General features: G+C 47.6%; 1 protein-coding gene across 1 annotated transcript in view; it reads left to right on the top strand.

The window, feature by feature from the left end:
* The first annotated feature begins 18,603 nt into the window (after window positions 1-18,603).
* The window catches only part of LMX1B (LIM homeobox transcription factor 1 beta), a 169,768-nt gene continuing 162,022 nt past the window's right edge, over window positions 18,604-26,349 (top strand). Inside the window, exon 1 of the mRNA XM_085855152.1 lies at window positions 18,604-19,692. The gene's annotated coding sequence lies outside the window, so the exon portion shown is untranslated. The remainder of the gene's footprint in view (window positions 19,693-26,349) is intronic.

Raw genomic sequence — 26,349 nt, forward strand, 5'->3', positions numbered from 1 at the left:
ACAGAACGTGCGACGCAGGCCACACGGAGCTTTATGCACATGCTCGCCTGGAGAACCCATCCGATCCAAATTAATCTATCCAGCCTAGCTTCTGTCTGTCCGCGGGATCGGCTTACATCCACCACATGCATTTCCGGACCGGATTTCACTCGCGCAGGCATGCACGTGGCGGCCTCGTGCGAAGCACAGCACAGACCCCGCGCGCGCTGCTGTGCAAATCCGGCACGGTCACCAAAATAGCAACGGCCGCTACACGGCCTTTGTCCCTCGTCTGGCGCCGTCTTCATCGCCATTCAACACACGCACTCCCTCGTGCCATGACGCTTACACACCTTACCATGACACTTTCACTCGGACACGCGGTTGCGTGTTCCCACATACCAACCGCCATTTCCTTCTCATACCGCGCTCTCACACCGCGGTTTCTCTCACACACGCGGTTTCTCTCACACGTCGTGCTTCTTCCATGCATGACCTTTCACTCACGCATGCCATTTCACCCACGCTATGCACGCATTTCAACACGCATTTCGCCACACTCGTAAGCATACACACCGGGACAATCGCACTGGGGATTCGCGCTACCACAAGCGCTCCCGGGGTCTCCGTACCCCCCAAGCTCTGCGTGTACCTGTTCACAGCACTCGCCCCCCCCCCAACTTGCAAGGCTCGACCGGACCCACCTGGTCGTGATCCGTTTCAAGGGAGCATAGCGTCTCCCTCCGTTCCTGAAGGAGGCTATCCTGCTGCTCGCACCGGGTCACGGGACATTTCCCAAGTCCCCCTCATTGTCCCTCGCTAACTCCATGTGTGTGTGTTCGTCTTTAGTTTCATTTGATTCACCCTCTATCTCCCATGTCTGTTATTTCTTTTAATTCCTGTGTCTCCCTTTGTGTCTCTATTAATTCCGTCACCTCATTCATTACCTCCGTTTCTTCCTGGCTCCATTTTCCTTCCTATTTGAGTTGTTCTTCCTCTTTGAGCCTTTTTAGTTGTTCGTTATCTTTCCGGAGTTTTTCCATCTCCGTGGACTGCAACTTTGCTCTCTCTTTGAGTTGGTCAACCTCAAATTCGTTTTCTTTTTGTTTTCTATCGCACCGTCTCTCATGTTCTTCATTCTCCAATGTCATCGTTTCCTTCAATTGGTTTATCTCCCTTTCCTGTTTCATTCGTTGTTCTTTCACTACTCTTCCTTCCCTCTCATTCTTGAATCTTAACATCCACAGCTCGTTTTGTAATTCCCTCTCTCTGTTTTGGTGTTTCTGTAACTCAGAAGCTTTTTTTTCTAATTCCTTTCTCGCCTCCTCACCTCTTTTGCATGCTTCCTCCCTCATTTCATCCATTCTCTTGCTCATCTCCGCACTTCTTTTGCATGCTTCCTCCTTCATTTCGTCCATTCTCTTATCGTATGTCTTCCTCATCTCCACACCACTTTCCAATGCTTCCCTCTTCATTTCGTCCATTTTCTTACTGTATTCCTTGTTAATTTCCAGAAATTCCTCTCCTCTTTTTATCTTCCGTTCTCAGCTCTTTCCTGATTGCCTGTTCTTACCTCTTCCTTCAGTTGTCTCAATTCCAAATCATGTTTCCGTTTTTCCTTTTCTGGCTTTGTTTTTTCCCGTTTTTCCTTTTCCAGCTTTGGCTTTTCCCATATTTCCTTTTCCAGCTTTGTTTTTTTTCCGTTTTTCCTTTTCCAGCTTTGTTTTTTTTCCGTTTTTCCTTTTCCAGCTTTGTTTTCCATTCTTCTTCCAAGTTCTTCCTATCCCGAGAATTACTAATTTGCTCTTCCTCTATTCTTTGTTCAGTTCGCTCTTCTCTTGTTCCAACTCATGGGTACTCCACTCTACTTTACTCATTACTCCCTGTAGTTCTTTGAAATGTCTTGACTTTTCCAACAATTCTTCCTTCCTTTGCTCCAGAGATTTCTCTCCTCTTTTTATCTTCCGTTCTCGGCTTTCTCTTATCTAATTGCCTGATCTAACCTCTTCCTTCAGTTGTTCCAATTCCAAATCGTGTTTCCGTTTTTCCTCTTCCAGCTTTGTTTCCCAATGTTCCTCCAAGCTCTTCCTATCCTGGGAGTTACTAATTTGCTCCTCCTCTTTTCTTTTATTCTGTTCACTCTTCTTCTGTTCCAACACAATGGTAAGCCACTCTATGTTATTATTTTCTCCACGTAGTCCCTCCACTGTGTTGGCTAAGTCCTCTTCCAGCCCCCGAATTCGTTCCTGTGCATCGGCCAATTGTTGTGACTCCTGACGTGGATTTTTTAACCCACCTTGTTATTTCGTTGTCCTCCTGAAGGATTCTAACTGGCCGATTGTGGAATCCTATTTGACTTCAGACATGCGGGTGGTTGGAGTGTCAATGGAAGATGTGGAGGATAGAGCGAAATGGGGACGGTTGATCCGCTGTGGCGACCTCTAACGGGAGTGAGCCGAAAGTAGATATATATATATATATATATATATATATATATATATATATATATATATATATATATATATATATATATATATATATATATATATATATATATATATATATATATATATATATAGATATTGTTGCTGGCCCAGGTTCACAGGGGAACTTGAGGGTGGGGGTATTCCTGGACTCACTGGGAATTGAGGCCATCGCACATGAATAAGTCCGTGTCGTGGCAGGTCGCTAATCGACTGCGAACGCCAACAATTTAACCACGTGACCCAGTGTCCTCCGTCTGACTTCTGTTTAACTGTGGTACATGCAGTCTCCTTCTCAGGGAATTGAGCCCTCAGCGGTTGTGCTACTTTTATCTTTATTGGATCTTGATTAAGGCAGCCGAGCTTTCCGATAGCAAAACGCTGGACTGATGTGAGAGCCAATCCGTTGGGGAATTTATCTGCCGGCTAATCTACGTACGGACATTGCTGGACCAATGGAAGAAAGGACAACCACTGGCAGACTGGAAATATAATTCAACAAGAATAATTTATTGACAACAAGCAATGTGGGGGACAGGGAAGGAGAGACGGGAACTCAAGGGCTTTAGTCGAGTCAAAGGGCAACCAGAGCAGTAAAATGGGAAATGCAATAAAAAGCAATCAATGTGTGCATTTGCAAAAGGAAAAGAAAATGCACATCACAGACTTAACTGAACCTACTCCTTACCTACCGGATAGCACGACAAGGGTACCCATCAGACACTCACACAGGGGATACAATTAGGAGGGGCAGGGTGGCCTCAGCCTACCGGTACGTGGAATTGTCGCCCTCTCCAGCTTGGTACCACTCTCCCTGCCACTCTCCGGATTGGCCCCAACACTGCACTCCACAATTTTCCTCACCCTGGATTAAATAAAGGCTCCATGTGTGTGATGTTGTGTTGGCCTTCCGTATCAGTTGTGTGGCCTGTGTCGTTATTTATTTATTAATTGTCTGTCGTCATACCGATATGATTTGCTTGTATCATTTTGCCTTCTGTGTTCCCCGTCCCTTGATGCAAATCAATTGATTGCATTTCATTGTGTTTGACTTTGTGACATTTGTTTATGGGGCTGTGTTGTAAAAACTGCATTCAAAATAACAAATGCATGATGTTTACACACAAGTTTGGATTGAAGTGTTCAAGTCACAAGCACCCCTGAGTTGCCAGTGTGGCAGTCTAGAACTCTACTCCTTGCACTCACCCTTAAGTTCAAGCTTACAAAAACTGCTCGGCTTGCTTGTGAGCCTCGGCCCAGCAGGCCAGGACTCGGACTTAGGGTCACTGATGTTGCTGGGGTCACTGGTTCACATGCAACACTCATCGTTGGGAGTAACGTTTGGAACTTTGGTTCGAAGTCACTTGTAATAATTGGTGTCAGGAGTGGGATGGGGTGAAATTTTAAGCAAAAATAAAGACAAAAAGTCCTATTTTTGATCCGACAACAGCTGACCTGGCATGTCTTATGTAACACACCTTAAACATCACAAATCGTCATCCATGCTTTGCAAACTATTGACATCCCCTCGCAATCCCACTCCTAACACCAAGTGTTATGGTTGTAATTGAAGACAGATAAGCGAAGTCGGTGGGGTATGGTGTCGACCCCAGCCTCACCCGTGTGTGAGCCAGATGGCTCACATGGTAACGAACAGGATGTGTGGTGCGGGGGAGTGAGAAGTGCATATGGGAGGTGCGGTGTACACAGGTTAGGCTTTTCACCTCTTGTGAGGCTTTTCACTCTAAGATCATCTCTCAGCAACACATCCCATGTTTTCCTCGGACGGCCTCTAGCTCTCCTTCCATTCATATTTATACACCTCCTCACACAACGACCCGACCACATCCTTTCCACATGTCCAAACCATCTCAACCTACCCCTACGCATAACCTCACTAATGCTTTCTATACCGAACATATTTCTTAATTCCACATTTGCTTTCCTATCCTTCAGTGTCACATTACACATCCACCTCACCATTCTCATTTAATCTCATTCACACCTCTGTTCATCCTCCTTTTTGATCACCACGTTTCGCTGCCATACATCATCACGCTTCGAACGCAAGCTGCATTAAGTTTTCCCTTAAATCGGGTAGGTCCCTTTCGATGTCAATAGGAGTAAGAACTCCCTAAACTTCCTCCAGCCACTTCTAATTCTTGCATTCACTTCTGCCTCCACACCACCACCTGCACTAATCATATCACGAAGGTAACAGAATTTATCAACACATTATAGAGATATATCCCCATAAACTAACCTTTCCGCTCCAACTGGAGTCACTTGTTTACCTGCGCAAACAGCACATTTTAGGTCAGGTGCCACCTGCAGTCTACACCTGATGCCACTCCACCTCTTGTGCATCCAGCAGTTGCAGGATTTAAACAATATTGAATTGCTCCCTCCACCTTTTTTGCAGACAGCACAGGGCCCCTCCCTCTTTTTTCCACATCACTAATAAATACTTTCGTTTTCCCTGTATTTACTTTCAGTCCTCTGGCCTCCATACCCTCCTTCCATACTGCATATTTAATCATTACCTCTTCCACACTGTCAGCTATCAGCACGAGGTGATCAGCATACAGGAGTTCCCAACGTGTCTCCTCCTCTAAATTTCTGTGACATCACCTCAAGTACCATGATGAACAGGATTGGACTCAAGACTGACCCCCTGATGAACACTCACTTTCACTTCAGAATCCTCACTCAGCACTCTATTTACCGTCACAGAGGTTTTTGGGCCATCATACATTGATATGACTACCCTAACTAACCAATCCTCCACACGTAACTTTCTCATGGACCATTGCACCACTTCCTGAGGAACCCAATCAAACACCTTCTTCAAGTACACAAATATAAAGTACAGTTATTTATTCTTCCCCAGATATTTTTCTTGTAATTGCCTCTATCGTGCCCCTTCCTGTCATGAAACCAAATTGCATTTCTTTTCTATTAACATTCTGTCATCAATTTATCCAGGACTCTCTCTCTCTACCACTTCCATTCCATAGTCCAGCAACCTCAGACCCCTATAGCTACTCTGAACTAAGGCATCACCCTTCCCTTTATAAATATTCACCATTACACTCTTCAACCAATCATCTGGGACAGATGTCTCCCTTATAATTGCATTCATCAATTTGGTAATTAAATTCACTCCAATATCACCAGATGCCTTCAGCATCTCTGTGACCATACCAGTGCTGCTCGCCACTTTACCATTCTTCATTTCATCGATGGCTTTCTTCACCCATTCATTCTTTATCTCAGATGGTCGGCCCTGCACTAGCTCGACTGCCTCCAGAATATCCCTATTACAAGAGAACTCCTCATTTAGCAGGTGCTCATAGTAACTCCTCGAAGCATTTCTAATCTCCCGATGGTCAACCAGGACATTTCTCATATCATCCTTCACATATTGTTCTCCTACAGGATCCTTATGTTGACCGATCATTTGCTTTGCTATCCTAAATATCTCCCCTCGACTATCTGCATTATTTATCACATCTGAAAGTGAATCCTGCACTCATTTTTTAGCCTTGTAAACTTCCCTTCTCACCCTAAGTTTAGCCACTAAGTATTCCTCCTCATCTCCTCCCTTTTTCCAAATCCTAAACAGTTTTCTTCATTCTTGAATCGCCATATCCACCTCATTATTCCACCAGAATGTAGCCTAATGTCTAGCTGGGCCCTTCGACCAGCCACATGTCTTTTCAGTAGCACGCAGCAGCCCATCTTTTAAAGAGTTCCAACAACTCTCTACATCCTCTCCTACCATAGATTCATTTCCAGAAGTTCTCTATAGAAATGTTCCTTTACATTCTCATCTCTTGGTTTCCATACTCTTCTCCTTGGGACGTAAGGTTTCGTCTTTTCCCTGCTCCAACTTATCTCTCCATCATACACTAGCAGCCGATGTTGAAGGGTACATTCTTCTCCACCTATTGTTTTCACATCCTTAACCAACTTCCTTTCTAATCTCCTATCTACAAAGTAGTCTATCTGGCTCTTTATACCTCCTGACTCATAAGTGATCAGTCTGCTCGGCCTCTTCTTAAACATTGTGTTGCAGACGACCATATCGAAAGCATCCCCAAACTCAAGTACTCTTACACCTACAGTGTTTCTAATTCCGAAACCTAACCCACCATGCACACCCTCATATCTTTCTGCCAATGCTGCAACATGTTCATTCAAATCCCCTCCCATCACAACAACTTCTCTCTCGCTAATCCCTGAAACAACATGCACACGTGTGTCCCAAAACTCCTCCTCCTCCTCACTTAATCCTATCTGTGGGGTGTATGTTGATACAACAGTTAATATACACTTATCAAACAACAGCTTTAGGACTATAACCCCTACATTTAACGCCTGGTGTTGGTTTAATGGTTAGGGTGGTGGGCTTTGGATCCTAGGGTCCTGAGTTCAAATCCCACTGCACTGTTTAATTAATACCAGGTGGGGTTAACTCGGCCTGTCATCCTTCCGAGGTCGGAAAAATGAGTGCCAGCATGCTCGTATACTGTGTCGGAGTGGCGACTCATCCAGGATTGTGCCCAATAGCCAAGGAGACTGCTTCAGCAGCACCAACGCTCTGCACAGAGTATGGTCCCAATATCCTCCTCCTCCTCCTCCTCCTCCTTGCATTTACCCTCCAAACCTGCAACACCTTCTCCACCCACTTCTCAACCACCATAATCCCAACACCACCAGTTCCAGTCACAACCTATCCAAAATAATTTATACCTATCATTTCTCTTCTTCATCTTCTTCTTTCGGCTGCTCCCGTTAGGGGTCGCCACAGCGGATCATCCGTTATTATCCGCATAGTGATTTGGCACATGTTTTATGTCGGATGCCCTTCCTGACGCAACCCTGGTCGCCTCTTACGACACAGGGATATGGTACACCTATTTTAACCGGGGTATACACCGGCCCAGTACACTGGTACTCACTTCGCCGACCTCGGAAGGATGACAGGCTGAGTCAACCCCTATACCTATCATTTCTACCTGTGACCATTCTTGGAGCACCTCCCCTCCACCTTGTTTCTTGTACACAGCATACATCCACTCTTCTGCGGCTCAAAGTTTCCACAATCGTCACCACTAGCATTTAATCCCATGGGGTCCAGAGCTATTTTTATCTACCCCATGGTGTGATGAAGACTGTGGTGAGCTGGCTCTTTTTCTCGAGTGGGAGTTACCAGTAACCATGGGTTGCGTCAGCCGTTCCGAAGAATCTGGAAGTGGAGACGCGATATTGATTCTGCTGGCATTGTCATCGGGTGTGTATGGGTTGCTCTACATGACGGTTAAGATTACGGAAATCCACACACATCCGAATCTTCCCGTTAGCCTTGGGTGTGACGACGAGGGGATGGCACCACGCTGATGGTTCACTGCCCATCAGCGCAATGATGCTTTTTTGTACATGCTATCCAACTCGGATTTTACCTGGTCTCTCCAGGCGAGTGGGATCGGCCGTGACCTTCATAGCTGGAATGGCACCGCATCGTTGCGGAGATTAATGATCATCGGTGTGCTGTTCATCAATTGTAGGACCGTGGCATCGAACACATCGCTGAATTCAACCACAAGGTCTGCCTTGACCAGGTTCCTTAGCTCCGGTGATGAGTCAGTATCTGGGTTAATATCCAGTACCCATACCGAATGCGTAGTTGTTCCGGTTGTCTGCTTGTCGCACCAACACCAATGTAGGTCCTGTAGGTGCTGATGAGCTAAACATGCCTATGCACACTGTTACGACCTAGCCCTCAGGTGGACGGCTCGGGGTACTGTCTATTGTTCTGGAGGTCCTAATCGACATGTTCAGGAGACCAAGACGCACCCCATGTGCGGTCGCGCTCTATCGGTAGTCAGATGTGACCAAGCGAAATTAACATCCTAATGCTGATGCCAATTCACACCTCACTCTTCAACACACAGTACTGTATGCAAATCCAATAATACAATGTAAAATTCAAAACAAGAACCAATGCAAATGTTTTACTCAGGATAAAGAAACACAGGGTATACTACGAAGCAATGGATGTCATGTCACTAAAAAAAAAAGAATATAAAATATATGCAGTGGTAATAATTAAGAAATTAAAGGACAGGCACCAAGACAAAATGGACAAAAGAATTCCATGGTCCACCAGGTATCCCGAGCGAATCCCGAGGAGGGGGGGGTGAGTGGAAGCAAAATAACAAGAGTATTTGCCAAGATATAAAGAAAATAATGTGTAAAGGAGAAAGGTGGGGGAGGGGGGAGAAGAATTCAGGCCTGTTTGAGTTGACGTTCCAGCGGCCTCACCCCAGCCACAGGCCACAGGCCACAAGGATGATGGCTCACCACCACCCTTCCCTCTCTCTGGAAGGGTTCTCAAACTTTGCCAACGAACGAACCGGAGAAATTTCTGCAACACCTTGAAGCCACACGTTGCTTCATGTCGGCTCAGGTGACTCAGGAGGAGGAAACGCTTCTGTTCCCTCTCCGATCAACGTGTCCCATTGAGGTTCTCCTCTGCCTCAGTATCTTCAACACAGACGGTGCCTCGAACAGCCGACCCTCAGAGGGATCACTCCACTCAACAAGGCCTTCCAGGCCAGGTCTCTCGTCACACAGGCTAGGTCTCTCATCACACAGGCCAGAGCGCACGTCCTGCGTTCATTCCCGCATTTTTCTCTCATCCTCTCACCAACCTTTATGCCCGTCGTGCCCGCTCACGCTTTCATTTTCTCACCACCATCGTTGTTATTTTCGTTACTTTTCTCACCCAAAAAATCCACACAGTTTTTTTCAAACGAGAACGCATGAGACCTCAAAGGGGGAATACAAGGCAGAAGGAGAAGGAAGGTCCCGTAGCAGAACGATCGAAAACAAAACAAGAAAAAATAAGGAAGAAAGAAACCCATATTGAGAACCACAGCAATCACAGCAAAACCGACGTTGACTCATCACTTATGTGACAGATCGTGTGGATGGTTCCAGGCACTGCATCGAGGCACCGTCTGCACCGGTAACTCGTACATCACCAGGTACATCTTCCAGATTATCTAAGTAGATACCAGCAGCTTCAGATGCACAGCACCAATAACCGTGGGAAGAAAAGTCACTTGGCCAAGGGCGTCGTCGTCGTCAAAATCTGAGACGTCGATCTGAATATGCGGTTTGCTGTGCAGGTTATTCTGAGTGGTACCTGCTACCAGCACCACGTGACGAATGGCTGATTTGGACGTTGTTGCCCCTGTGGCTCTGGATTTCTGGCACACTTTTCCAAAATGTCCAAAAATACCGCATTTCTGATACTTCTTGCCTTTTGCAGAGCACTTGGTCATGTCAGAGTGTGGATTGCCAGCACACCTGCCAGAATGATGGCTGTCACGTATAGGTCGATATACCGCTGGCCAACTGATTCGGGGTGCCATCTTGGCGACAGATTTCAGGTTGGTCCCACGAGTCCGCAGAAACCATCACGTCAGCCATTTTACCTGCCTCCTTGTCGGCATGTAGCAGTTGCTGTTTCAAGGTCGAGGCCCGGCTTTGCAAGCAGTTTCGACGGATATCCGGATCGGGAATCCCAGTCGCTCTCGATCGAGTGCAGCCTGTGGCTGCTGGTTGCATCATTGGTTGGGACGCAGCTATGCTGCTGATGCAGTGTCCCCTTACCAGTGCACTGGTACTCATTTTTCCGACCTCGGAAGGATGACAGGCTGAGTCAACCTCCTGGTCTATTAATTCAGTGGCCCAACAGGGCTTGAACTCAGGACCCTAGGATCCCAAGCCACCACCCTAACCATTAAGCCAACACCAGGCTTATATTAGGGAATCCCAGTGATAATCCAGATGATGAAATGGCGATCGACCATCATCTCGTCCCCTTCCTCGCTGCGATTTCCAAAGGAATGAGTCAAAAGTCACACCTTCCTCCTGCTTGCGCTCATAAAACTCCACCAGGTCGTGAATCTGCTGACGCTGTACTCTCAAGTATGCATGGATGGCGGTGATCGCTTCATGAACAGTGGTATCGTTAGTCAATTCCACAGCATTGTTCCGCACGGATTGAACTCTCACATTGAAATGTTTTCATTGAGCACGGGTGGATGAGGTATTGAGCTCTTAGACGATGGTCGAGGTGGTCGAGGACGTGAAAGCAATGCCTCATGCAACAGACATATATTTTCGGCATGACAGTACTGTTGTGCTGCCACCATGTCAGTGAATGCTGCCATTATCGACGCCCTGTCCGATGATCCGCTGGCCTGCTCGAGATTCGACGTCCCGGCCGTTGTCGGTTGCTCACCAGTTTTCTTTGGCATCCTGTTCTCGCTGTGCTCTGGTTGTCCATGAAAGAACGACACCGACGACGCCATGTTATGTTTGTAACTCGTGACTAGACACAACTATAAACCGGAGGTCGTTTGTTTCCACTCCGTAGTGCGGTACATGTGGAAGCAGAAGTAAAGAATAAGAATCACAGCTTGACCTATTGCATCACAGAGTAACCCGTGGTTATAATAACACAAGAGTTGGCCGTTGGGTCTATACTAAGTGCCACATCACGTGGCGCCATCAGAATCACTCAGCAGAAGGAAAATATTTAGAGAAAAGAGAAAATTTTAGGCTTTGGCGAACTCTGCGCTCACGCAACACGGGATAGTGAGCCCGACGCTTTCCTATGCTGGGGAAAGGCAAGGGAGAGGGGTGTCACTGGGATGGAGGGTGTCACTGTGCGGCCAGGTTATTGTTCCACTTCGTCCCGTAGTGCCCCGCTGCGTCCCGTGATGCCCTGCCACATCCCGTGGCTCCCCGCTGCGTCCCGTGGCTCCCCGCTGCGTCCCGTGGCTCCCCGCTGCGTCTCGTGGTGCCCCGCCACATCCCGTGGTGCCCCGCCGCGTCCCGTGGTGCCCCACCACATCCCGTGGTGCCCCGCTGCGTCCCGTGGTGCCCCGCCACATCCCGTGGCTCCCCGCTGCGTCCCGTGGCTCCCCGCTGCGTCCTGTGATGCCCCGCTGCGCCCTGTAATTCCCCGCTACGTCATGTGATGCCCCGCTGCGTCATGTGATGTCCCGCTGCGTCCTGTGATGCCCCGCTGCGTCATGTGATGCCCCGCTGCGTCCTGTGATGGTCCGCTGCGTCATGTGATGCCCCGCTACGTCATGTGATGCCCCGCTGCGTCATGTAATGCCCCGCTGCGTCATGTGATGCCCCGCTACATCCCGTGGCTCCCCGCTGCGTCCCGTGATGCCCCGCTGCATCTCGCTGCGTCCCGTGGCTCCCCGCTGCGTCATGTGATGCCCCGCTGCGTCATGTGCTACTCTGCTGCGTCTTGTGATGCCCCGCTGTGTCATGTGATGCCCACTGCGTCATGTGATGCCCCGCTGCGTCTCGTGGTGCTTCACCTCGAACCCACCACCAGAAAGTGCACCCATAATCAGGCCGAAAAGAACCTCATATAAAACCTCAGAAATATCTCCTGTGTGGTGAATTAACGTGAATCGAGGGACATGACGCGGGATCACATGTTGTGCGTCTCGCGTATAAGGGGATGTCTCTGCGGCACGAGTGATTGTCCCCGGGGCATTGCTATTGACATCGGCTGTCCACTTGATGCTCGTTAACTGAAGGTGCTCATTGACTGGTGAGAATGGAGATTATATCGAACTCCGTGCTTACGCGGATTTAGTCTGCAATGGTTAACTGCACATGTATACGTTACTGCTTATGTACTCCTAGCTGAACCTGTATTTCCTGGTGTGCCCACAGAAGCGGCTCCAATCAAATGGAATAAAGCCTAAACTCTGAAGGTTCATCTCTCGCTCTCATTTCAATTTATTCCATTTGATTTTCTCGGCTCTCTCAACCAAAGATGGACAAGATCTACAAACCAGAGAGGTTCGACGCAGACCCGAACGCGACTGACGCAGAAATGAAATGGTCACATTGGTTCTGCTCCTTCTCACACTATCTGACCATCATCGCGGAGGGAGCTGACAAATTTGCCGCTCTCGTGAATCATGTCTCGCCCGGCGTGTACAGGCTCTTCTCGGGGTGCGACACTTACGAAGCAGCGATCGACGTGCTGCAGGCGCTCTACGTGAAGCCCAAGAACGAGGTATACATACGACATCTTCTCAACACACGCAAGCAAGCAGCCGGGGAGACAATCGATCAGTTCCTGCAAGCTCTGAATCAGCTGGGAAAAGACTGCAGCTTCCGGGCGGTAAGCGCCGAGGAACACCGAAAGGAAGCGACCCGGGAGGCATTCATCCAAGGACTCAGATCAGCCCACATACGGCAACGCTTACTAGAGAAAGCGCAACCCACTCTTGACAAGGTAGTCGATCAGGCTCGAGCGATGGATACGGCTCAGCAGCAATCTGAGTCATTTGGGACACCGATGCTGCTCATGAACGCTGCTACGATGGGAACCCAAGGAACCCCACTGGCACAGACACAGCCAGACATGAGGGATGGAGAAACACCCGAGGAGCCGGATACCCAGACCTCGTCAAACTCCTCAGCAACTGCTCCGGTTGGTAAATGCTTCTTTTGTGGGTACAAAAGGCATCCTCGTCAAAAATGTCCTGCCAGAGATGCCACATGCATGAATTGCGACAAGAAAGGGCATTATGCCAGGGTATGTAAATCTACTCTAAGGAGAAATAAACCCACTTCTGCGGCTCTCTACTCGCAAAATAAATTGACTGCAGCCTCCCCGGGGAATCTATCCAAGGCTATCATCAACGTACGAATTAACGGGCATATGGCTGAGGCACTGATTGATACCGGTAGCTCTGAAAGTTTCGTCAACAGCTCGCTAGTGAAGGGCAGGAAATGGGTAATCCACCCGACTGACAATACGGTATGCATGGCCGCCACCTCACTACAATCCCGCGTACGAGGGTACTGCAATGTTGAATTGGACGTAAAAGGGTACACGCATCGGGATGTAAAGGTGCTGGTGCTTCGTGATTTGTGCGCAGACGTAATTCTGGGTCATAATGTCCTCAAGCAGAACACGAGCGTCGAAATACCCTTTGGAGGAAGCAAGCCTCGTCTAATTTTAAATGCGTTGACCACCGCGGAGGTGACGTCCCGCAGCTGTTCGCTAACTTGTCGCCGGTCTGCAAACCGATAGCGATCAAATCGCGGCGATATACCACTGCTGACATGAATTTCATCACTTCGGAAACCAAGCGATTACTGGAGGAGGGAATTATAGAACCGAGCGATTCGCCATGGCGCGCACAGGTGTTAGTAACCAGCAGTCAGAACCATAAGAAACGGATGGTTGTCGATTATTCCCAAACGGTCAATCGCTTCACCCAACTCGACGCCTACCCCCTGCCGCGCATAGATGAGATGGTCGAACGCGTGGCCAATTATAAGGTATTCAGTACCATCGACTTGCGAAGCGCCTATCATCAAATTCCCATCCGAGAGGAAGACAAACCGTACACTGCATTCCAGGCAGGGCGGCGCCTCTACCAGTTCAGAAGGATACCATTCGGTGTCACGAATGGAGTTGCTTGCTTCCAACGGGTTATGGACGACATCATCTCAGATGAAAACCTCGAAGACACTTTTGTTTACGTGGATAATGTCACAGTGTGCGGTAGGGATCAGAGGGAACATGATAGGAATCTGGACAGATTCTTGAGCATTGCTGGAAAATATAATCTGACTCTCAACTACGAGAAATGCGTATTCTCGGCAAGGTCAATTGACCTTCTCGGCTACACAATAGCCGACGGCACAATTAAGCCTGATCCTGAGCGATTGCGCCCGCTCCGTGAGCTTCCACCACCTCAGGACTTGCAAACAATGCGCCGGGTGATCGGGATGTTCGCTTACTATGCAAGATGGATTTCGCAATACTCCGAGAAAATACATCCCCTAGTGCATTGCAAAAACTTTCCACCAGATGCCGCTGTCGTAAAAGCTTTCCACAATCTCAAGGATGATATCAGTAAGTCCGTGGTTTTATCGATCGACAGCTCGGTGCCCTTCGTGGTGGAGACCGACGCTTCAAATCACGCCATAGCTGCTACACTTAATCAGTCTGGGCGGCCGGTCGCTTTCTTCTCGAGAACTCTCTCTAGAAGCGAGCAGAGACACTCGGCAATAGAGAAGGAGGCGTACGCCATCGTCGAAGCGCTGCGTAAATGGAGACATTATTTACTGGGAAACCACTTCACGCTCGTTACGGACCAACGATCCGTGGCTTTCATGTTTGATGGGAAAAATAACGGGAAAATTAAGAATGAAAAAATTATGAGATGGCGGATAGACCTAGCTTGCTACAGATACGACATTGTTTACCGGCCCGGGAAAGAAAACCCTGCTGCAGATACCTTCTCCCGGGTCTACAGTTCGGCAACAATCAGTCAGGCTTTGCAAGACCTCCATGTGTCTCTGTGCCACCCAGGGGTAACCAGGATGGCACATTTCGTACGCAGACAAAATCTTCCCTATTCTGTTGAAGATATTAAACAAATGAATGCTTCATGCCCTGTTTGTGCTGAACTAAAACCCAGATTCTATGGCGTGGCTTCTGGCAGACTGATCAAGGCTACTTCCCCCTTCGAGAGACTAAACATCGACTTCAAAGGGCCCCTACCGACCGAAACAGACAACAGATACATATTCACCGTTGTTGATGAATATTCAAGGTTCCCTTTCGCGTTTCCGTGCTCGGATATGACCTCGGGCACTGTCGTAAAATGTCTCTCTGACCTCTTCGCTATGTTTGGGAGACCTTCGTACATACATTCAGACAGAGGGCCGTGTTTCATGTCGGCCGGGCTAAAACAATTCCTATTAGAGCACGGCATAGCAACTAGTCGAACGACGGGTTACAACCCACAGGGAAACGGGCAGGTGGAACGGTATAATGGAGTAATTTGGAAAGCCGTAACTCTGGCGCTGAAATCGAGAGGACTGGGCCCCGAGCGATGGGAGGTTACTCTTCCTGACGCTCTGAATTCCATACGCTCTTTGCTCTGCACGTCCACAAATGCCACTCCTCACGAACGTATGTTTACTCACCAACGACGTTATGTTGACGGTCAAACGGTGCCCAACTGGCTGACCCATCCCGGTTCAGTGTTCATGAAACGCCCGGTACGACAAAGCAAGTATGAACCCCTGGTGGAGGGGGTCGAACTCATTGACACTAATCCAGAGTATGCTCATGTCAGGCTCCCGGATGGCAGGGAGACCACTGTGTCGGTTCGCCATCTGGCTCCCTCAGGTACTCCTCCCGCCGGTACACCACCTTCTGGCACTCCTCCTTCTGACAATTGCGCCCCAGGAACTCCGCCAGGCGACGGGGCTGCCGCGTTCCACCCGAGAGCGATCGAGGAGTCATCCCCGGCACAAGTCGAGGCTCACCAAGAGGATCGGGAGTCTCCCTCAAGTGAAACTGCCGTTTACTCCCGGAGAGGTCGACGAATAAGGCCCCCTCGACGACTCAATCTGTAAAGGGGATTATCGGCATTCTCGCTGCTCATGCTCCTATATGCTCATTATATCATATATCGATGCTCATTTCCATGCTCCTACAACTCAAAATAATCACTGCTTGGCATGTATGCTTCTGTAGATCTATTAGTCCGCGTTGCTTGAAATGTATACTCCTATAGTGCTAAAGCAATCATGGTGTGTAAGATGGGCCCCTAGTTACATTTTAAAGGTGGGGAGAATGTGGTGAATTAACGTGAATCGAGGGACATGACGCGGGATCACATGTTGTGCGTCTCGCGTATAAGGGGATGTCTCTGCGGCACGGAGTGATTGTCCCCGGGGCATTGCCATTTACATCGGCTGTCCACTTGATGCTCGTTAACTGAAGGTGCTCATTGACTGGTGAGAATGGAGATTATATCGAACTCCGTGCTTACGCGGATTTAGTCTGCAATGGTTAACTGCACATGTATACGTTACTGCTTATGTACTCCTAGCTGAACCTGTATTTCCCGGTGTGCCCACAGAAGCGGCTCCAATCAAATGGAATAAAGCCTAAACTCTGAAGGTTCATCTCTCGCTCTCATTTCATCCTGAATGAACCTCATGAAAAGCCGCAATGAAAAAACCTTCCAGAATTACCTCACGAAACCTCTGAAATGTCTAAAATAACTGAATCCTTCTGGTCTTCTGGAACGCCATTTTATACGCTCCGAGTGAGGCGGAGCCCAGCGTCCCGGCATCTGGAACCGTGCCGCGTGGCAACCAATGTGTGCTCCTCGTGTTCCGAGCACGCTATATTCATTGGCTAAGACTTCGCCTGCGTCCTGACGTCACCCGCTCTGCAAAGCCGTCGGGCCGGAAATGGCTGACTTAGTCTTTGAAGCAAGTCACGGGATGATCTCGCGAATTAACATCGGGCCGGTGTGCGCCGCTCCCCACTCGTAGCGCGAGTCCTGGAGTGTCGCGGATGGTTGTTCCACGGGTAGTGCGATGGTTTCCGCCGACAGGGAGGAACAACAGAAATACCAGCGCAAACTTGCGCTCGACGGCAGCAAGCTGAGTTTGGTTTGTGGCGATCCGAGCGAGGGCAAAGCGGAGCCCCGAGCAGGCGCCACGGTGGTGGTTTCTGTCGTCGATCAAAGGCGAATGGTTGAGATGGTGGTTGGAGGCTTGGAGCGGTGTTTAGAACGGCGCCGCAGTGGTAGAGCGATGGTTTACGCTGAACTAGGTGGTGTGCGAGTGAAGCTTGGCGCGATGGATGTTGATTGGTGGTGTGGAGGTGGTTGAAAGTGGTGGCGGTTGAATTCTGGCGCAATATGCTAATGAGGTAACTCGCGGTTTCAAATGTGGTTTCAATTAAAAGATAGAAAAAATGGGGAGAAAGTGGGGAAAAACCTCACTAATCGCACACAACTCATTATCCCCCTTTGTAACATGGGGAAATGACTGTCTGGAACACTTAATAACAAATAATCCCCCTCGGCATCCACTGTATGGTGGTTGTCATTAGTGTAGTAGATAGTAGAAAAATCGCGCAAATTATGATACAAGCATCACATTTGGCATTTCTGTTCTGCAGGGCTTTCTGATCAAATCTGCTCGATTGGCCATTTGAAAATCCAAATTTTGAAAAATTTGAAAAAAAAAAAAGAACTTCAAAACAATTTGAAGTCACAGCTGGCTGAAATTCTTGAAGCGCAAGTGAACATCCCAGACAGAGAACCAAGGGGAGATGCAGTCATCATTGATGGGTCAGCACTTATCAATGCCCTACGTCCACGCACTTCAAAGATATTTGATGACTATGCTAAAGAAGACATCATCCCAAAGGTGGAATCCTATGGTGCCAGGTACGAGAGGGTGGACGTAGTGTTTGATGTGTACAAGAAGTCAAGTCTGAAGTCCGAGGTAAGGCCGAAAAGGGGGCAAGGAATCAGAAGAAGAGTGACAGGAACCAGTAAGACCCCAAGTAACTGGAGAAGCTTTCTTCGAGATGACAGCAACAAGATTGAGCTGTTTCACTTCCTTGCGGAAAAGATGTGTGAAGCACGGACGACAAACACAGTCATTGTCACAAAAGGAGAAGATGCCATTAGCAACACAAGGAAGTCACTGGATGCTGTGTCTCCATGTTGTCATGAAGAAGCTGACACTCGAATATTTGTACATGCCAGGGATGCAACGACGGATGGGAGCAAGTCCATTATCATTAAGGCTAATGACACGGACGTACTAGTCATAGCAATATCTGTACTGCCATCCTTACAGGAACTAGGTCTTGAGAACATGTGGATTGCCTTTGGCCAAGGAGCCAAGGCACGATGGATTCCAGTCTATGAGGTAGTTTCTGCAATTGGGCCTGAGAAAGCTAGAGGGATCCCATACTTCCATGGGACGTCGTGTCTGCCTTCCGTGGTAAAGGGAAGAAAACTGCATGGCAGACTTGGAACGTCTTTGATGATGTTTCTGAAACATTCACCAATCTCAGCCAGCATCCAACATTGATTCGTGATCTTGACTTTTTTGAAGTTTTTTTATATTTTTTTTCAAACTTTTCGAAATTTGGATTTTCAAATGGCTAATCAGGCAGATTTCATTAGAATCCCCTGGAGAAGAAATGTGCCAAATTTGATGCTTGGATCATCATTTGCACGATTCCTCTCAAAAATTGCTGTTATCTGCCCCACTACATTGCTCAGGGAGTGACGGTTCGCTAAACCGTAATAATATATTATATATTTATATTGTTACGGATTTCAGAATCCGGTCTGATGAATGCATCCACACATCCAGGTCCTCAGACTGTTATTTCCTGAAAGGCATGTTCAGATTAGCCCCATCCCCATGTCTAATGGGATTTTAAATGTGATGCGTTGAGAAGGGCAAAGGATCGATCCCCTCTCTTATGGAAAGCCTTTTTTTCTTTACGACAGACATGTTTACACACATTTCTTTCACGAGCGCTGGTGCCCGCCTTATTTTACCTCAGCAACGTTTATGCACATATTTATTTCGCGAGCGCTGACACCCGCTTTTTTTCGAGCGCACGGGTCGTCATGGTAACGGTGTGCAGGTGGGGCGGGGTGAGCTTGGGGGGACTCTGCGCCTGCCAGACGGGCCACAGATATAAAAATAATTGGAGGTCCGTTCTGAGGGAGAAGAGAAACGAGCAAGAAGCGGGCAAGTGAGCCGAGAAGTAAGCAAGAGAGGAAGCGTGCGAGAAGCGAGCAAGAAGCGGGTGTAAGTGCGCGAGGGAAGAAGTGAGTGCATAAGCACGCAAGAGAGAGAAAGAAAGCGAGAGTTGAAGTGTGTCAGAGAGGAAGCGTGCGAGCCCGCAAGTGAGGAAGCGAGCGTGTGGCGCACGTATGGGTGTCTGACCAGCACCAACGAGACAATTTGTCCTTCCCAGTGCTTGATCAAGCGAGCGTGTGGTGCGTGTGTGGGTGTGAGTAGCGCCGACAACAAGTGAGGCACGGGTCAGTCACTAACGAGTGAGGCGCGGGTCAGTCACTGATGAACCCTGTGGGTCACTGGACATCACCTGTTTCGTGAAGTGTGAGGAGCTGCCTGTGTCGCAGAACCAGGGTCTAAACCCGCGACAGACGATCTCGGTGCCCTCCAGACTTCGACTGGCGTTCAAGTCTGTGCGCGAGAGGGGTGCACAGCAAGGCTGGGTGCTGTCGACGGACGTGAGACGCACACACACATTTCAGGACGTTTTCACTTCACGGACGACTACTCTCTGGTGAGCAAGATGCCTCTTCTCTCCCCCCCCCCCCACCGATAAGCATCCTCATTTCGATTGCGTTGGAATTTATTCATTTATTTACCTCAGAAAATAAAGTTCTTTTTATTAATTTATTTATTATTAATAAATTATCTATTGACTTCCACCCTGTCCATGTTTGTCCTTTCCTTCAATTGGTCTAGCATTGTCCGAACCTCGATAGACTGGGATGTAATTACCACAGATTTGATCAAAAATAGTCGGCACGCACCAGTGGTTAAAACGCTCGCCGCCCTAATTAAAATCTAATCAGATAACATTGATGCTTTGCCGAGGGCGCGCTCCCCGCTCAGGTAACCACGTGACCTCTAGTTAAACGGCATAATTTGATGGTGGACACTGGAACTCGTGGTTAACTGGGTGGTGTTCGTGGTTTTAAAAAAACCCACCGTACCACAATGTTAATTGTGAGTGGTGGCCCCAGGTCCGGCTCTTCTGAGGACAACCGGGGATTAATCCCCCTGAGTGACAAGCTGGTGTCTCGGTACCCGTGGCTACAATATATATATATATTGTTGTGGTTGACGAAATTCACAAACCACCATTCAGGTCCCTTAGGTGAGATATCTCTGTAAGTATATGTGTAGTTAGGCCCAAACCCGTTGTCTAGAGGGAATAAATGTCATTCATGCGGGCTGCGACTCTTCAGGATAGCCGTTTTTCTTTTACTATCTTTATTTTGGACCAGCCGCCATTATTACCACCACCAACCACATCTCAACAGCCATCACAACAACAACCACCAACCACAACGCCGCTTCACAATAACAACCACCAACCACAACGCCGCTTCACAACAACAACCACCAACCACAACGCCGCTTCACCACAACCGCCACGACCTTTACCGTCACAACTCGCCACCATCGCATCCACACCATCTCGCGCCACTCGTGGGCGCCGATGCTGGACTCGTGCAGGGCGCGCACCGAGCAGCGTGTTCAGAGACATCACAGACTTTCCGCAGAAAAACGGATCAAAAACGACTCACGCCCACTTCTGTTCCGTCCTATCGGTGAGCGAGGGGCGATTTGGCCCCGCCTCCAGGGCGTTGGAGGGCGGTCGCTATATGCAAATACATGGATCAAAAAGCATTCACGCCCACTTTTCCTCGGGCCAATGGGGAGCCAGCAAGAGAGGTGAAAGGTCGGAGGCAGAGGGTCAAGGGTGAAAGAGCGAAGCCACGGGGCTTATAAAAACGGCTGCGTTCGTCAGTCAAGGAGTTCAGTTGGAAGTTGGAGGAGAGTGTGCGGAGTTCAAGAGAGTCGTCGGTGGAGCTGGAAAGAAGTGGTACTAGTCAGAGTGAAGAGGACGGAGCTGTGGAGAGGTGACGGCGGCGAAGGCGGACGAGGGGGTGCTCGCGTCGGTGCCGGGAGCTGCACACCAGAGAGGCCAGCAACGCGACCGAGGTGGAGGAGGAGATGCTCGCCGCGGTACCCGAGACAGGGTAATATCCTCCTTCCCCCGAGCATCAGCAACCCCCTCCTGTTTCCCCCGCGCTGAGATAGTGCGACAAAGGGGGCCCCCTTCCCACCCCCTATCAGACACTGTCCGCGAGGCCCGCGGAGTTGAGGCACCACCGCCGCTCCGCGTCTCATCATCAGACGGGTAGGCCCGACACGGTCTCGGCCCCAGGCCCGCCTACCCCCCTCATCCTGGAGGGTGGTTCTCTTTTCTTTTGCTTTGGGAATATGTGTTGTCGGCGCCGTCTGTGAAGTAAAATTGTATAAGTGTTGCCGTGTGCCCGGTAGTCGGATAGATCTGCATTGTTGCATTTGCTTTTTGTGTAATATTGCATTGTCTTCTTCTTTTACATGTGCTTTTGGTGGAATTGTATATGTGTGCTTTCCGTTCATCGCGAAATAAATGTGCTTATTGTTGAACTGTTTTCCCGCTTCGCTTCGTCTTTTCTTTCATTGAATCTCCATCTTGCTTCACATAAAGGGTTGGTCGTGGGCTGAAACGCCCGATAATTAATCGAACCATCGAGGCCGACGAATAACACCGCTCGGTTATCCCGATAGTACGGAACGGGTCGCTTAAAGTGGCCCGTGTCCGAAGTCGACCTGCGGCGAGGTGCGATCGCCCGGTCTACCCTCCGTGTGGGTACTTAGGTAGGTCGAATTTGGCGAGCAACCCTATCCCACGCGGGGGCCGATTGGCACGATCGTGGTGAGACCGAAAGGTCCACCCGTGACTGGTTCCCGGCGTTAGTCCGAGAGGGTCACGACTGGATTGTCTGTCCGGTGGGCAACGTGCCGCGATTCGAGTTACGTGGCCGTCCGCACGCCGGCGGGCGCGAATCCGCAACAATATATATATATATATATTGATTATATTGATTATATATATTGATTATATATATATATATATTGATTATATATACATATATTGATGATGTATACAGGGTGTGCCAAAAAAATACTTTTCATCTGCAAAGAGGATAGTCATAACATATATTTTTACAAAAGATATATGGTTGGATAGAAAGCTGAAAGGTTGTAGTTTATTGTACCAATGTCAAAATTGCCACCAAAATTTAAATTTTGGTATGGAATCGTCGTTTTCTTTTAGACCGCATGTTCGACGTAGGCTCCACGTTGTCCGATCACTGCCTGCAAACGCGTTGTTATGTTCTCCATCACTTTGGGAAACGTTTCCTGAGGAATGTTCTGGATTTCTCGGTGGATGTTTTCCTTCAGCTGATCAAGAGGCTGAGGCCTAGGGTTTCCATGGATCCTGTCCTTGAGATACCCCCACAAGAAGTCTGGAGGAGTAAGGTCAGGGGAATACGGTGGCCACTCAATGTCTTCGTAGAGGGAGATGAAGTGGCCCTCAAAATGTTGGTTGAGAAAACGCCTTGTTTCCCTGGCTGTATGGGGCGGTGCCCCATCCTGCTGGAACCACTGGGTTCTCATCTGGATCAGGTTGTTTCTCCTACGGGCATGAGTACGTAGCTCAGGCAGATAGAATTCCTGAATCATTTCGTGATAGTTCCTCTGGTTTACCGTGCAAGTGCGTCCCTGGTCATCTTCAAAGAAGTATGGACCAATTATCCCATACCAACCAACCGCCACCCACATGGTAACTTTGAGAACAGATCAAGGCACCAGTTCAGTTGATGCATTACCAGGATTTTCAGTTCCCCAGTACCGAAAGTTTTGCTTGTTTACCTCCCTGGACAAGTGAGCATGGCATTCGTCCATCATGTGAAGTTTTTTGAGGAAGTCTGCATCTTCCTCCAACTTTCCTGAGAACCAAATTGCAAAGTCTAGTCGTTTGTGTTTCTGTTGATCAGTAAGCACCGTTACCGTTTGAATTTTGTATGGAAAGGTATGAATGTCTTGGCGAAGGATCCTCTGAACGGTGCTCTCATGAATGTTTGTCTCAGCAGAAAGTCGTCGAATCGATTTCTTTTTTGACTCTGAACGAGCCTGTCTCACCATTTCCACATTTTCTTCACTACGACCTGTCCTCTTCCAACCACTGAAGGTCACAGATGGTTCCCACATTGGTAAACTTTGCGATGGTGCACTTTATTGTCCGAAAGTTTGGTGCATGGCGCAAGTGGATACCGAAATTTCTCGAGTAAAGACGTTGCACCTGTATGACACTTTTCGTCTGGTGCCAAAGTTCAACAATTTTCGTCTGTTGTTGTACCGTCAGTCTTGGCATTTTTGTGGCGCTTGCTTGGTATCAAAATAAACTTCAGGGTCTCTGCAACAAGAAATGAAGCATTAGTGACAAAATTACTGCTTTTTAGGATCAAACGAAGCATTTTAAAAATTGTATATGTTTTTTTGGGACACCATATATATATATATATATATATATATATATATATATATATATATATATATATATATATATATATATATATATATATATATATATATATATATATTGATGATATATGTTGATTATATATATATATATATATATATATATATATATATATATATAATATATTGATGATGTGTATATATATATATATATATATATATATATATATATATATATGTATATACAGTATATTGATTATATGTATAGATGATTATATATATTTATTTATTTATTGGTTGATTGATTGATTATTATATGAAATGTTGATGAGTATCAGGTTATTTTATCTTCTTTCAGAGGACTTTTTGTCAACTTCACATGCTTTCACTCCAATGTACACATCGTGCCCGACTTTGTACATGTTGAGCTCTGTCGGACTGATTGTTAAACTTTGATGAAATTCCATCAGGCCGTGCTCGAGACAGACTCGATGAAACATCTCCACGCAGAGGTCGTGCCGATGACGTATGAGAGGTACCACGGTAACTGTTTACCCTGGGCACACTCATCGAACCAAAGGACATTACGATAGGCATCAAATGAACACAGGACGCTTCAAGACCCCTCCAGGATATTCAAATAGGAATTCGTAGGGAAGGGATGTGGGGCAATTGAGGAGACCTCATGTCGTCGTCGTCGTCGTCGTCGTCGTCGTCGTCGTCGTCATCATCTCCGTTATGACGTAGCAGCTGCGGAGTGCATGCAGAGCCCCTTCCAAGGCTGCTTGTCATGGAATCAACATCTCGGAATCCTGGCGGATTAAACCTGATCCGCAGGAGGAAAAATTTCATTTCATTTCCCGCGCCGAGCCTTCGGCTGGTATTTTCAATATAATCCGCCATGCCCGCGGCTACAGGCTCGGTATTAAAGGAGAATTTGTGAAATCAAAGTGCTTTAATGAGGTTAGCCGCGTCTCTCTTTTCGGACCCTTCTTTTTTTCTTTTTTGCTCATACGTGCGATTTGATTCGCATCGTTTAAAGCGCATTCGGGCGACGTGTCGCTCGCAAATGGGAAAACCGGCAATTTGGGAACTCTCCGCCATTGTTTTTACAAACATCCTCTCAATGCACGGGGAAAGGTGGTGGTTTGGGGTCAGGGGGGTCAACGGCGAGCCTTTATCACCTCTTGCGCAAGATGTTAGTGTATATATCGCTCTTTACTAGGAAAACGGCTCCAATTATTCCCACCTCCTTGTGGGGTCGTTTTTGGCTCAAGTCTTTCACGAGCAAGCTGTCGGGTCTGCCGTTCTATCTGAAGATAATTTGTAATTTGTTCCTCTCCAAATCACCTTACATCGGAAAAGTGTTCAACCCGATGGTGCTGGTGATAACTCACTTACTCTTCGAGAAAGACACCATCGGGGTCTTTAACGTCCACCAACGACCTGCAGTGCTGGCAAGTGGGTCCTCTGGATTAACGCTGTTCCAATGTGTTAGAGTTCACGTTGATGCCTCGTCCTGCCTGTGAAGCACCAGGGGGGCAGTTTATAGCTGTGTCAAGATTCAAACCCAGCTGGCCAGCTAAACAGTTCATAAGTGAATGTAAACATACATATATACATATATATTTATTTATATACCAATATATTATCACCATGCCTTGTTTTGTTATTTCCCCAGTCTCTGAGTTCTAAAATTTCCTGTACCTGTCACATCATGCCCCCCACCAGCCTGGTGTTGTCTTAACGGTAAGGGTGGCTGTCTTATTAAGATGTTTGGGTCTTGAGTTCCACCACTGAATTAACACCAGGCGGGTTGACTCAGCCTGTCGTCCTTTCGAGGTCGGCGAAATGAGTACCAGCTTTCTGGTAACAGGGGGCACTGCATCAGCGGCACATTCGTGCTCCCAGAAAAATGATCCATCCAAGCAGCCATAGGCTGCACACACCCTCTCCTTCCCACGTTACCTCTATCCATCTGTCGCTTGGACCTCATTCACATTTACATCTGATCAATGCTCATTCCAAAAGTGTTAGCATTGAGCCAACCGTGGCCCTCTCTGCCTCAGTCATGAATCGTGATACAACCAACCAAGACCGTCGGCTGACTCATAATTAATCGAACCCCGGTCCAATATGCATTTGATGGATATGCTTACATCTGTTTCGATAAACTGTTCTTGGTAAAGCTTACAACCAAATTTAAATGGGATACAAAACGAAGCAATGCACTACATACAAAATAAAATAGCTGACACCAAATATAATACAATTACAAGGATAACTAGAGAGGGAGCACTCGGGAGAGTGCAAAACCTCCGCCGCCAATACTGCTGGGTCACTCAAGTGAAGCTTATATCTTATTCATTAAATATGTCAACAGTGCTGACAGTTATAGTTCTTTTCTCCAACGTTTTTTTTTTTGGGGGCGGGGGGGTTGGAAATCACTTAAAACATGTAGAAATGCAAAAAAAAGCAATCGAAATTTTGTTGAAAAAAAAGTTGCAAAAATTTTTTTTCTCTAACAATTTTTTTTTTGGGGGGGGGAGGTTGGAAATCACTTAAAATATGTAGAAATGCAAAAAATAAAAAAAAACTCAATTTTTTGGGGGGGTTGGAAATCACTTAAAACATGTAGAAATGCAAAAAAAAAATTTTCTCAAACAATTTTTTTTGGGGTGGGGGTAACAATTTTTTGGGGGGGGTTGGAAATCACTTAAAACATGTAGAAATGCAAAAAAAAAAAATTTTTCTCGAACAATTTTTTTTTTGAGAGGGGGGGTTGGAAATCATTTAAAATATGTAGAAATGCAAAAAAAAAATCTTTTTTGGG

Source organism: Eptatretus burgeri, chromosome 14, assembly GCF_056783735.1.
Source record: "Eptatretus burgeri isolate ZD-2024b chromosome 14, Ebu_testis_v1, whole genome shotgun sequence".
NCBI lineage: Eukaryota > Metazoa > Chordata > Myxini > Myxiniformes > Myxinidae > Eptatretus > Eptatretus burgeri.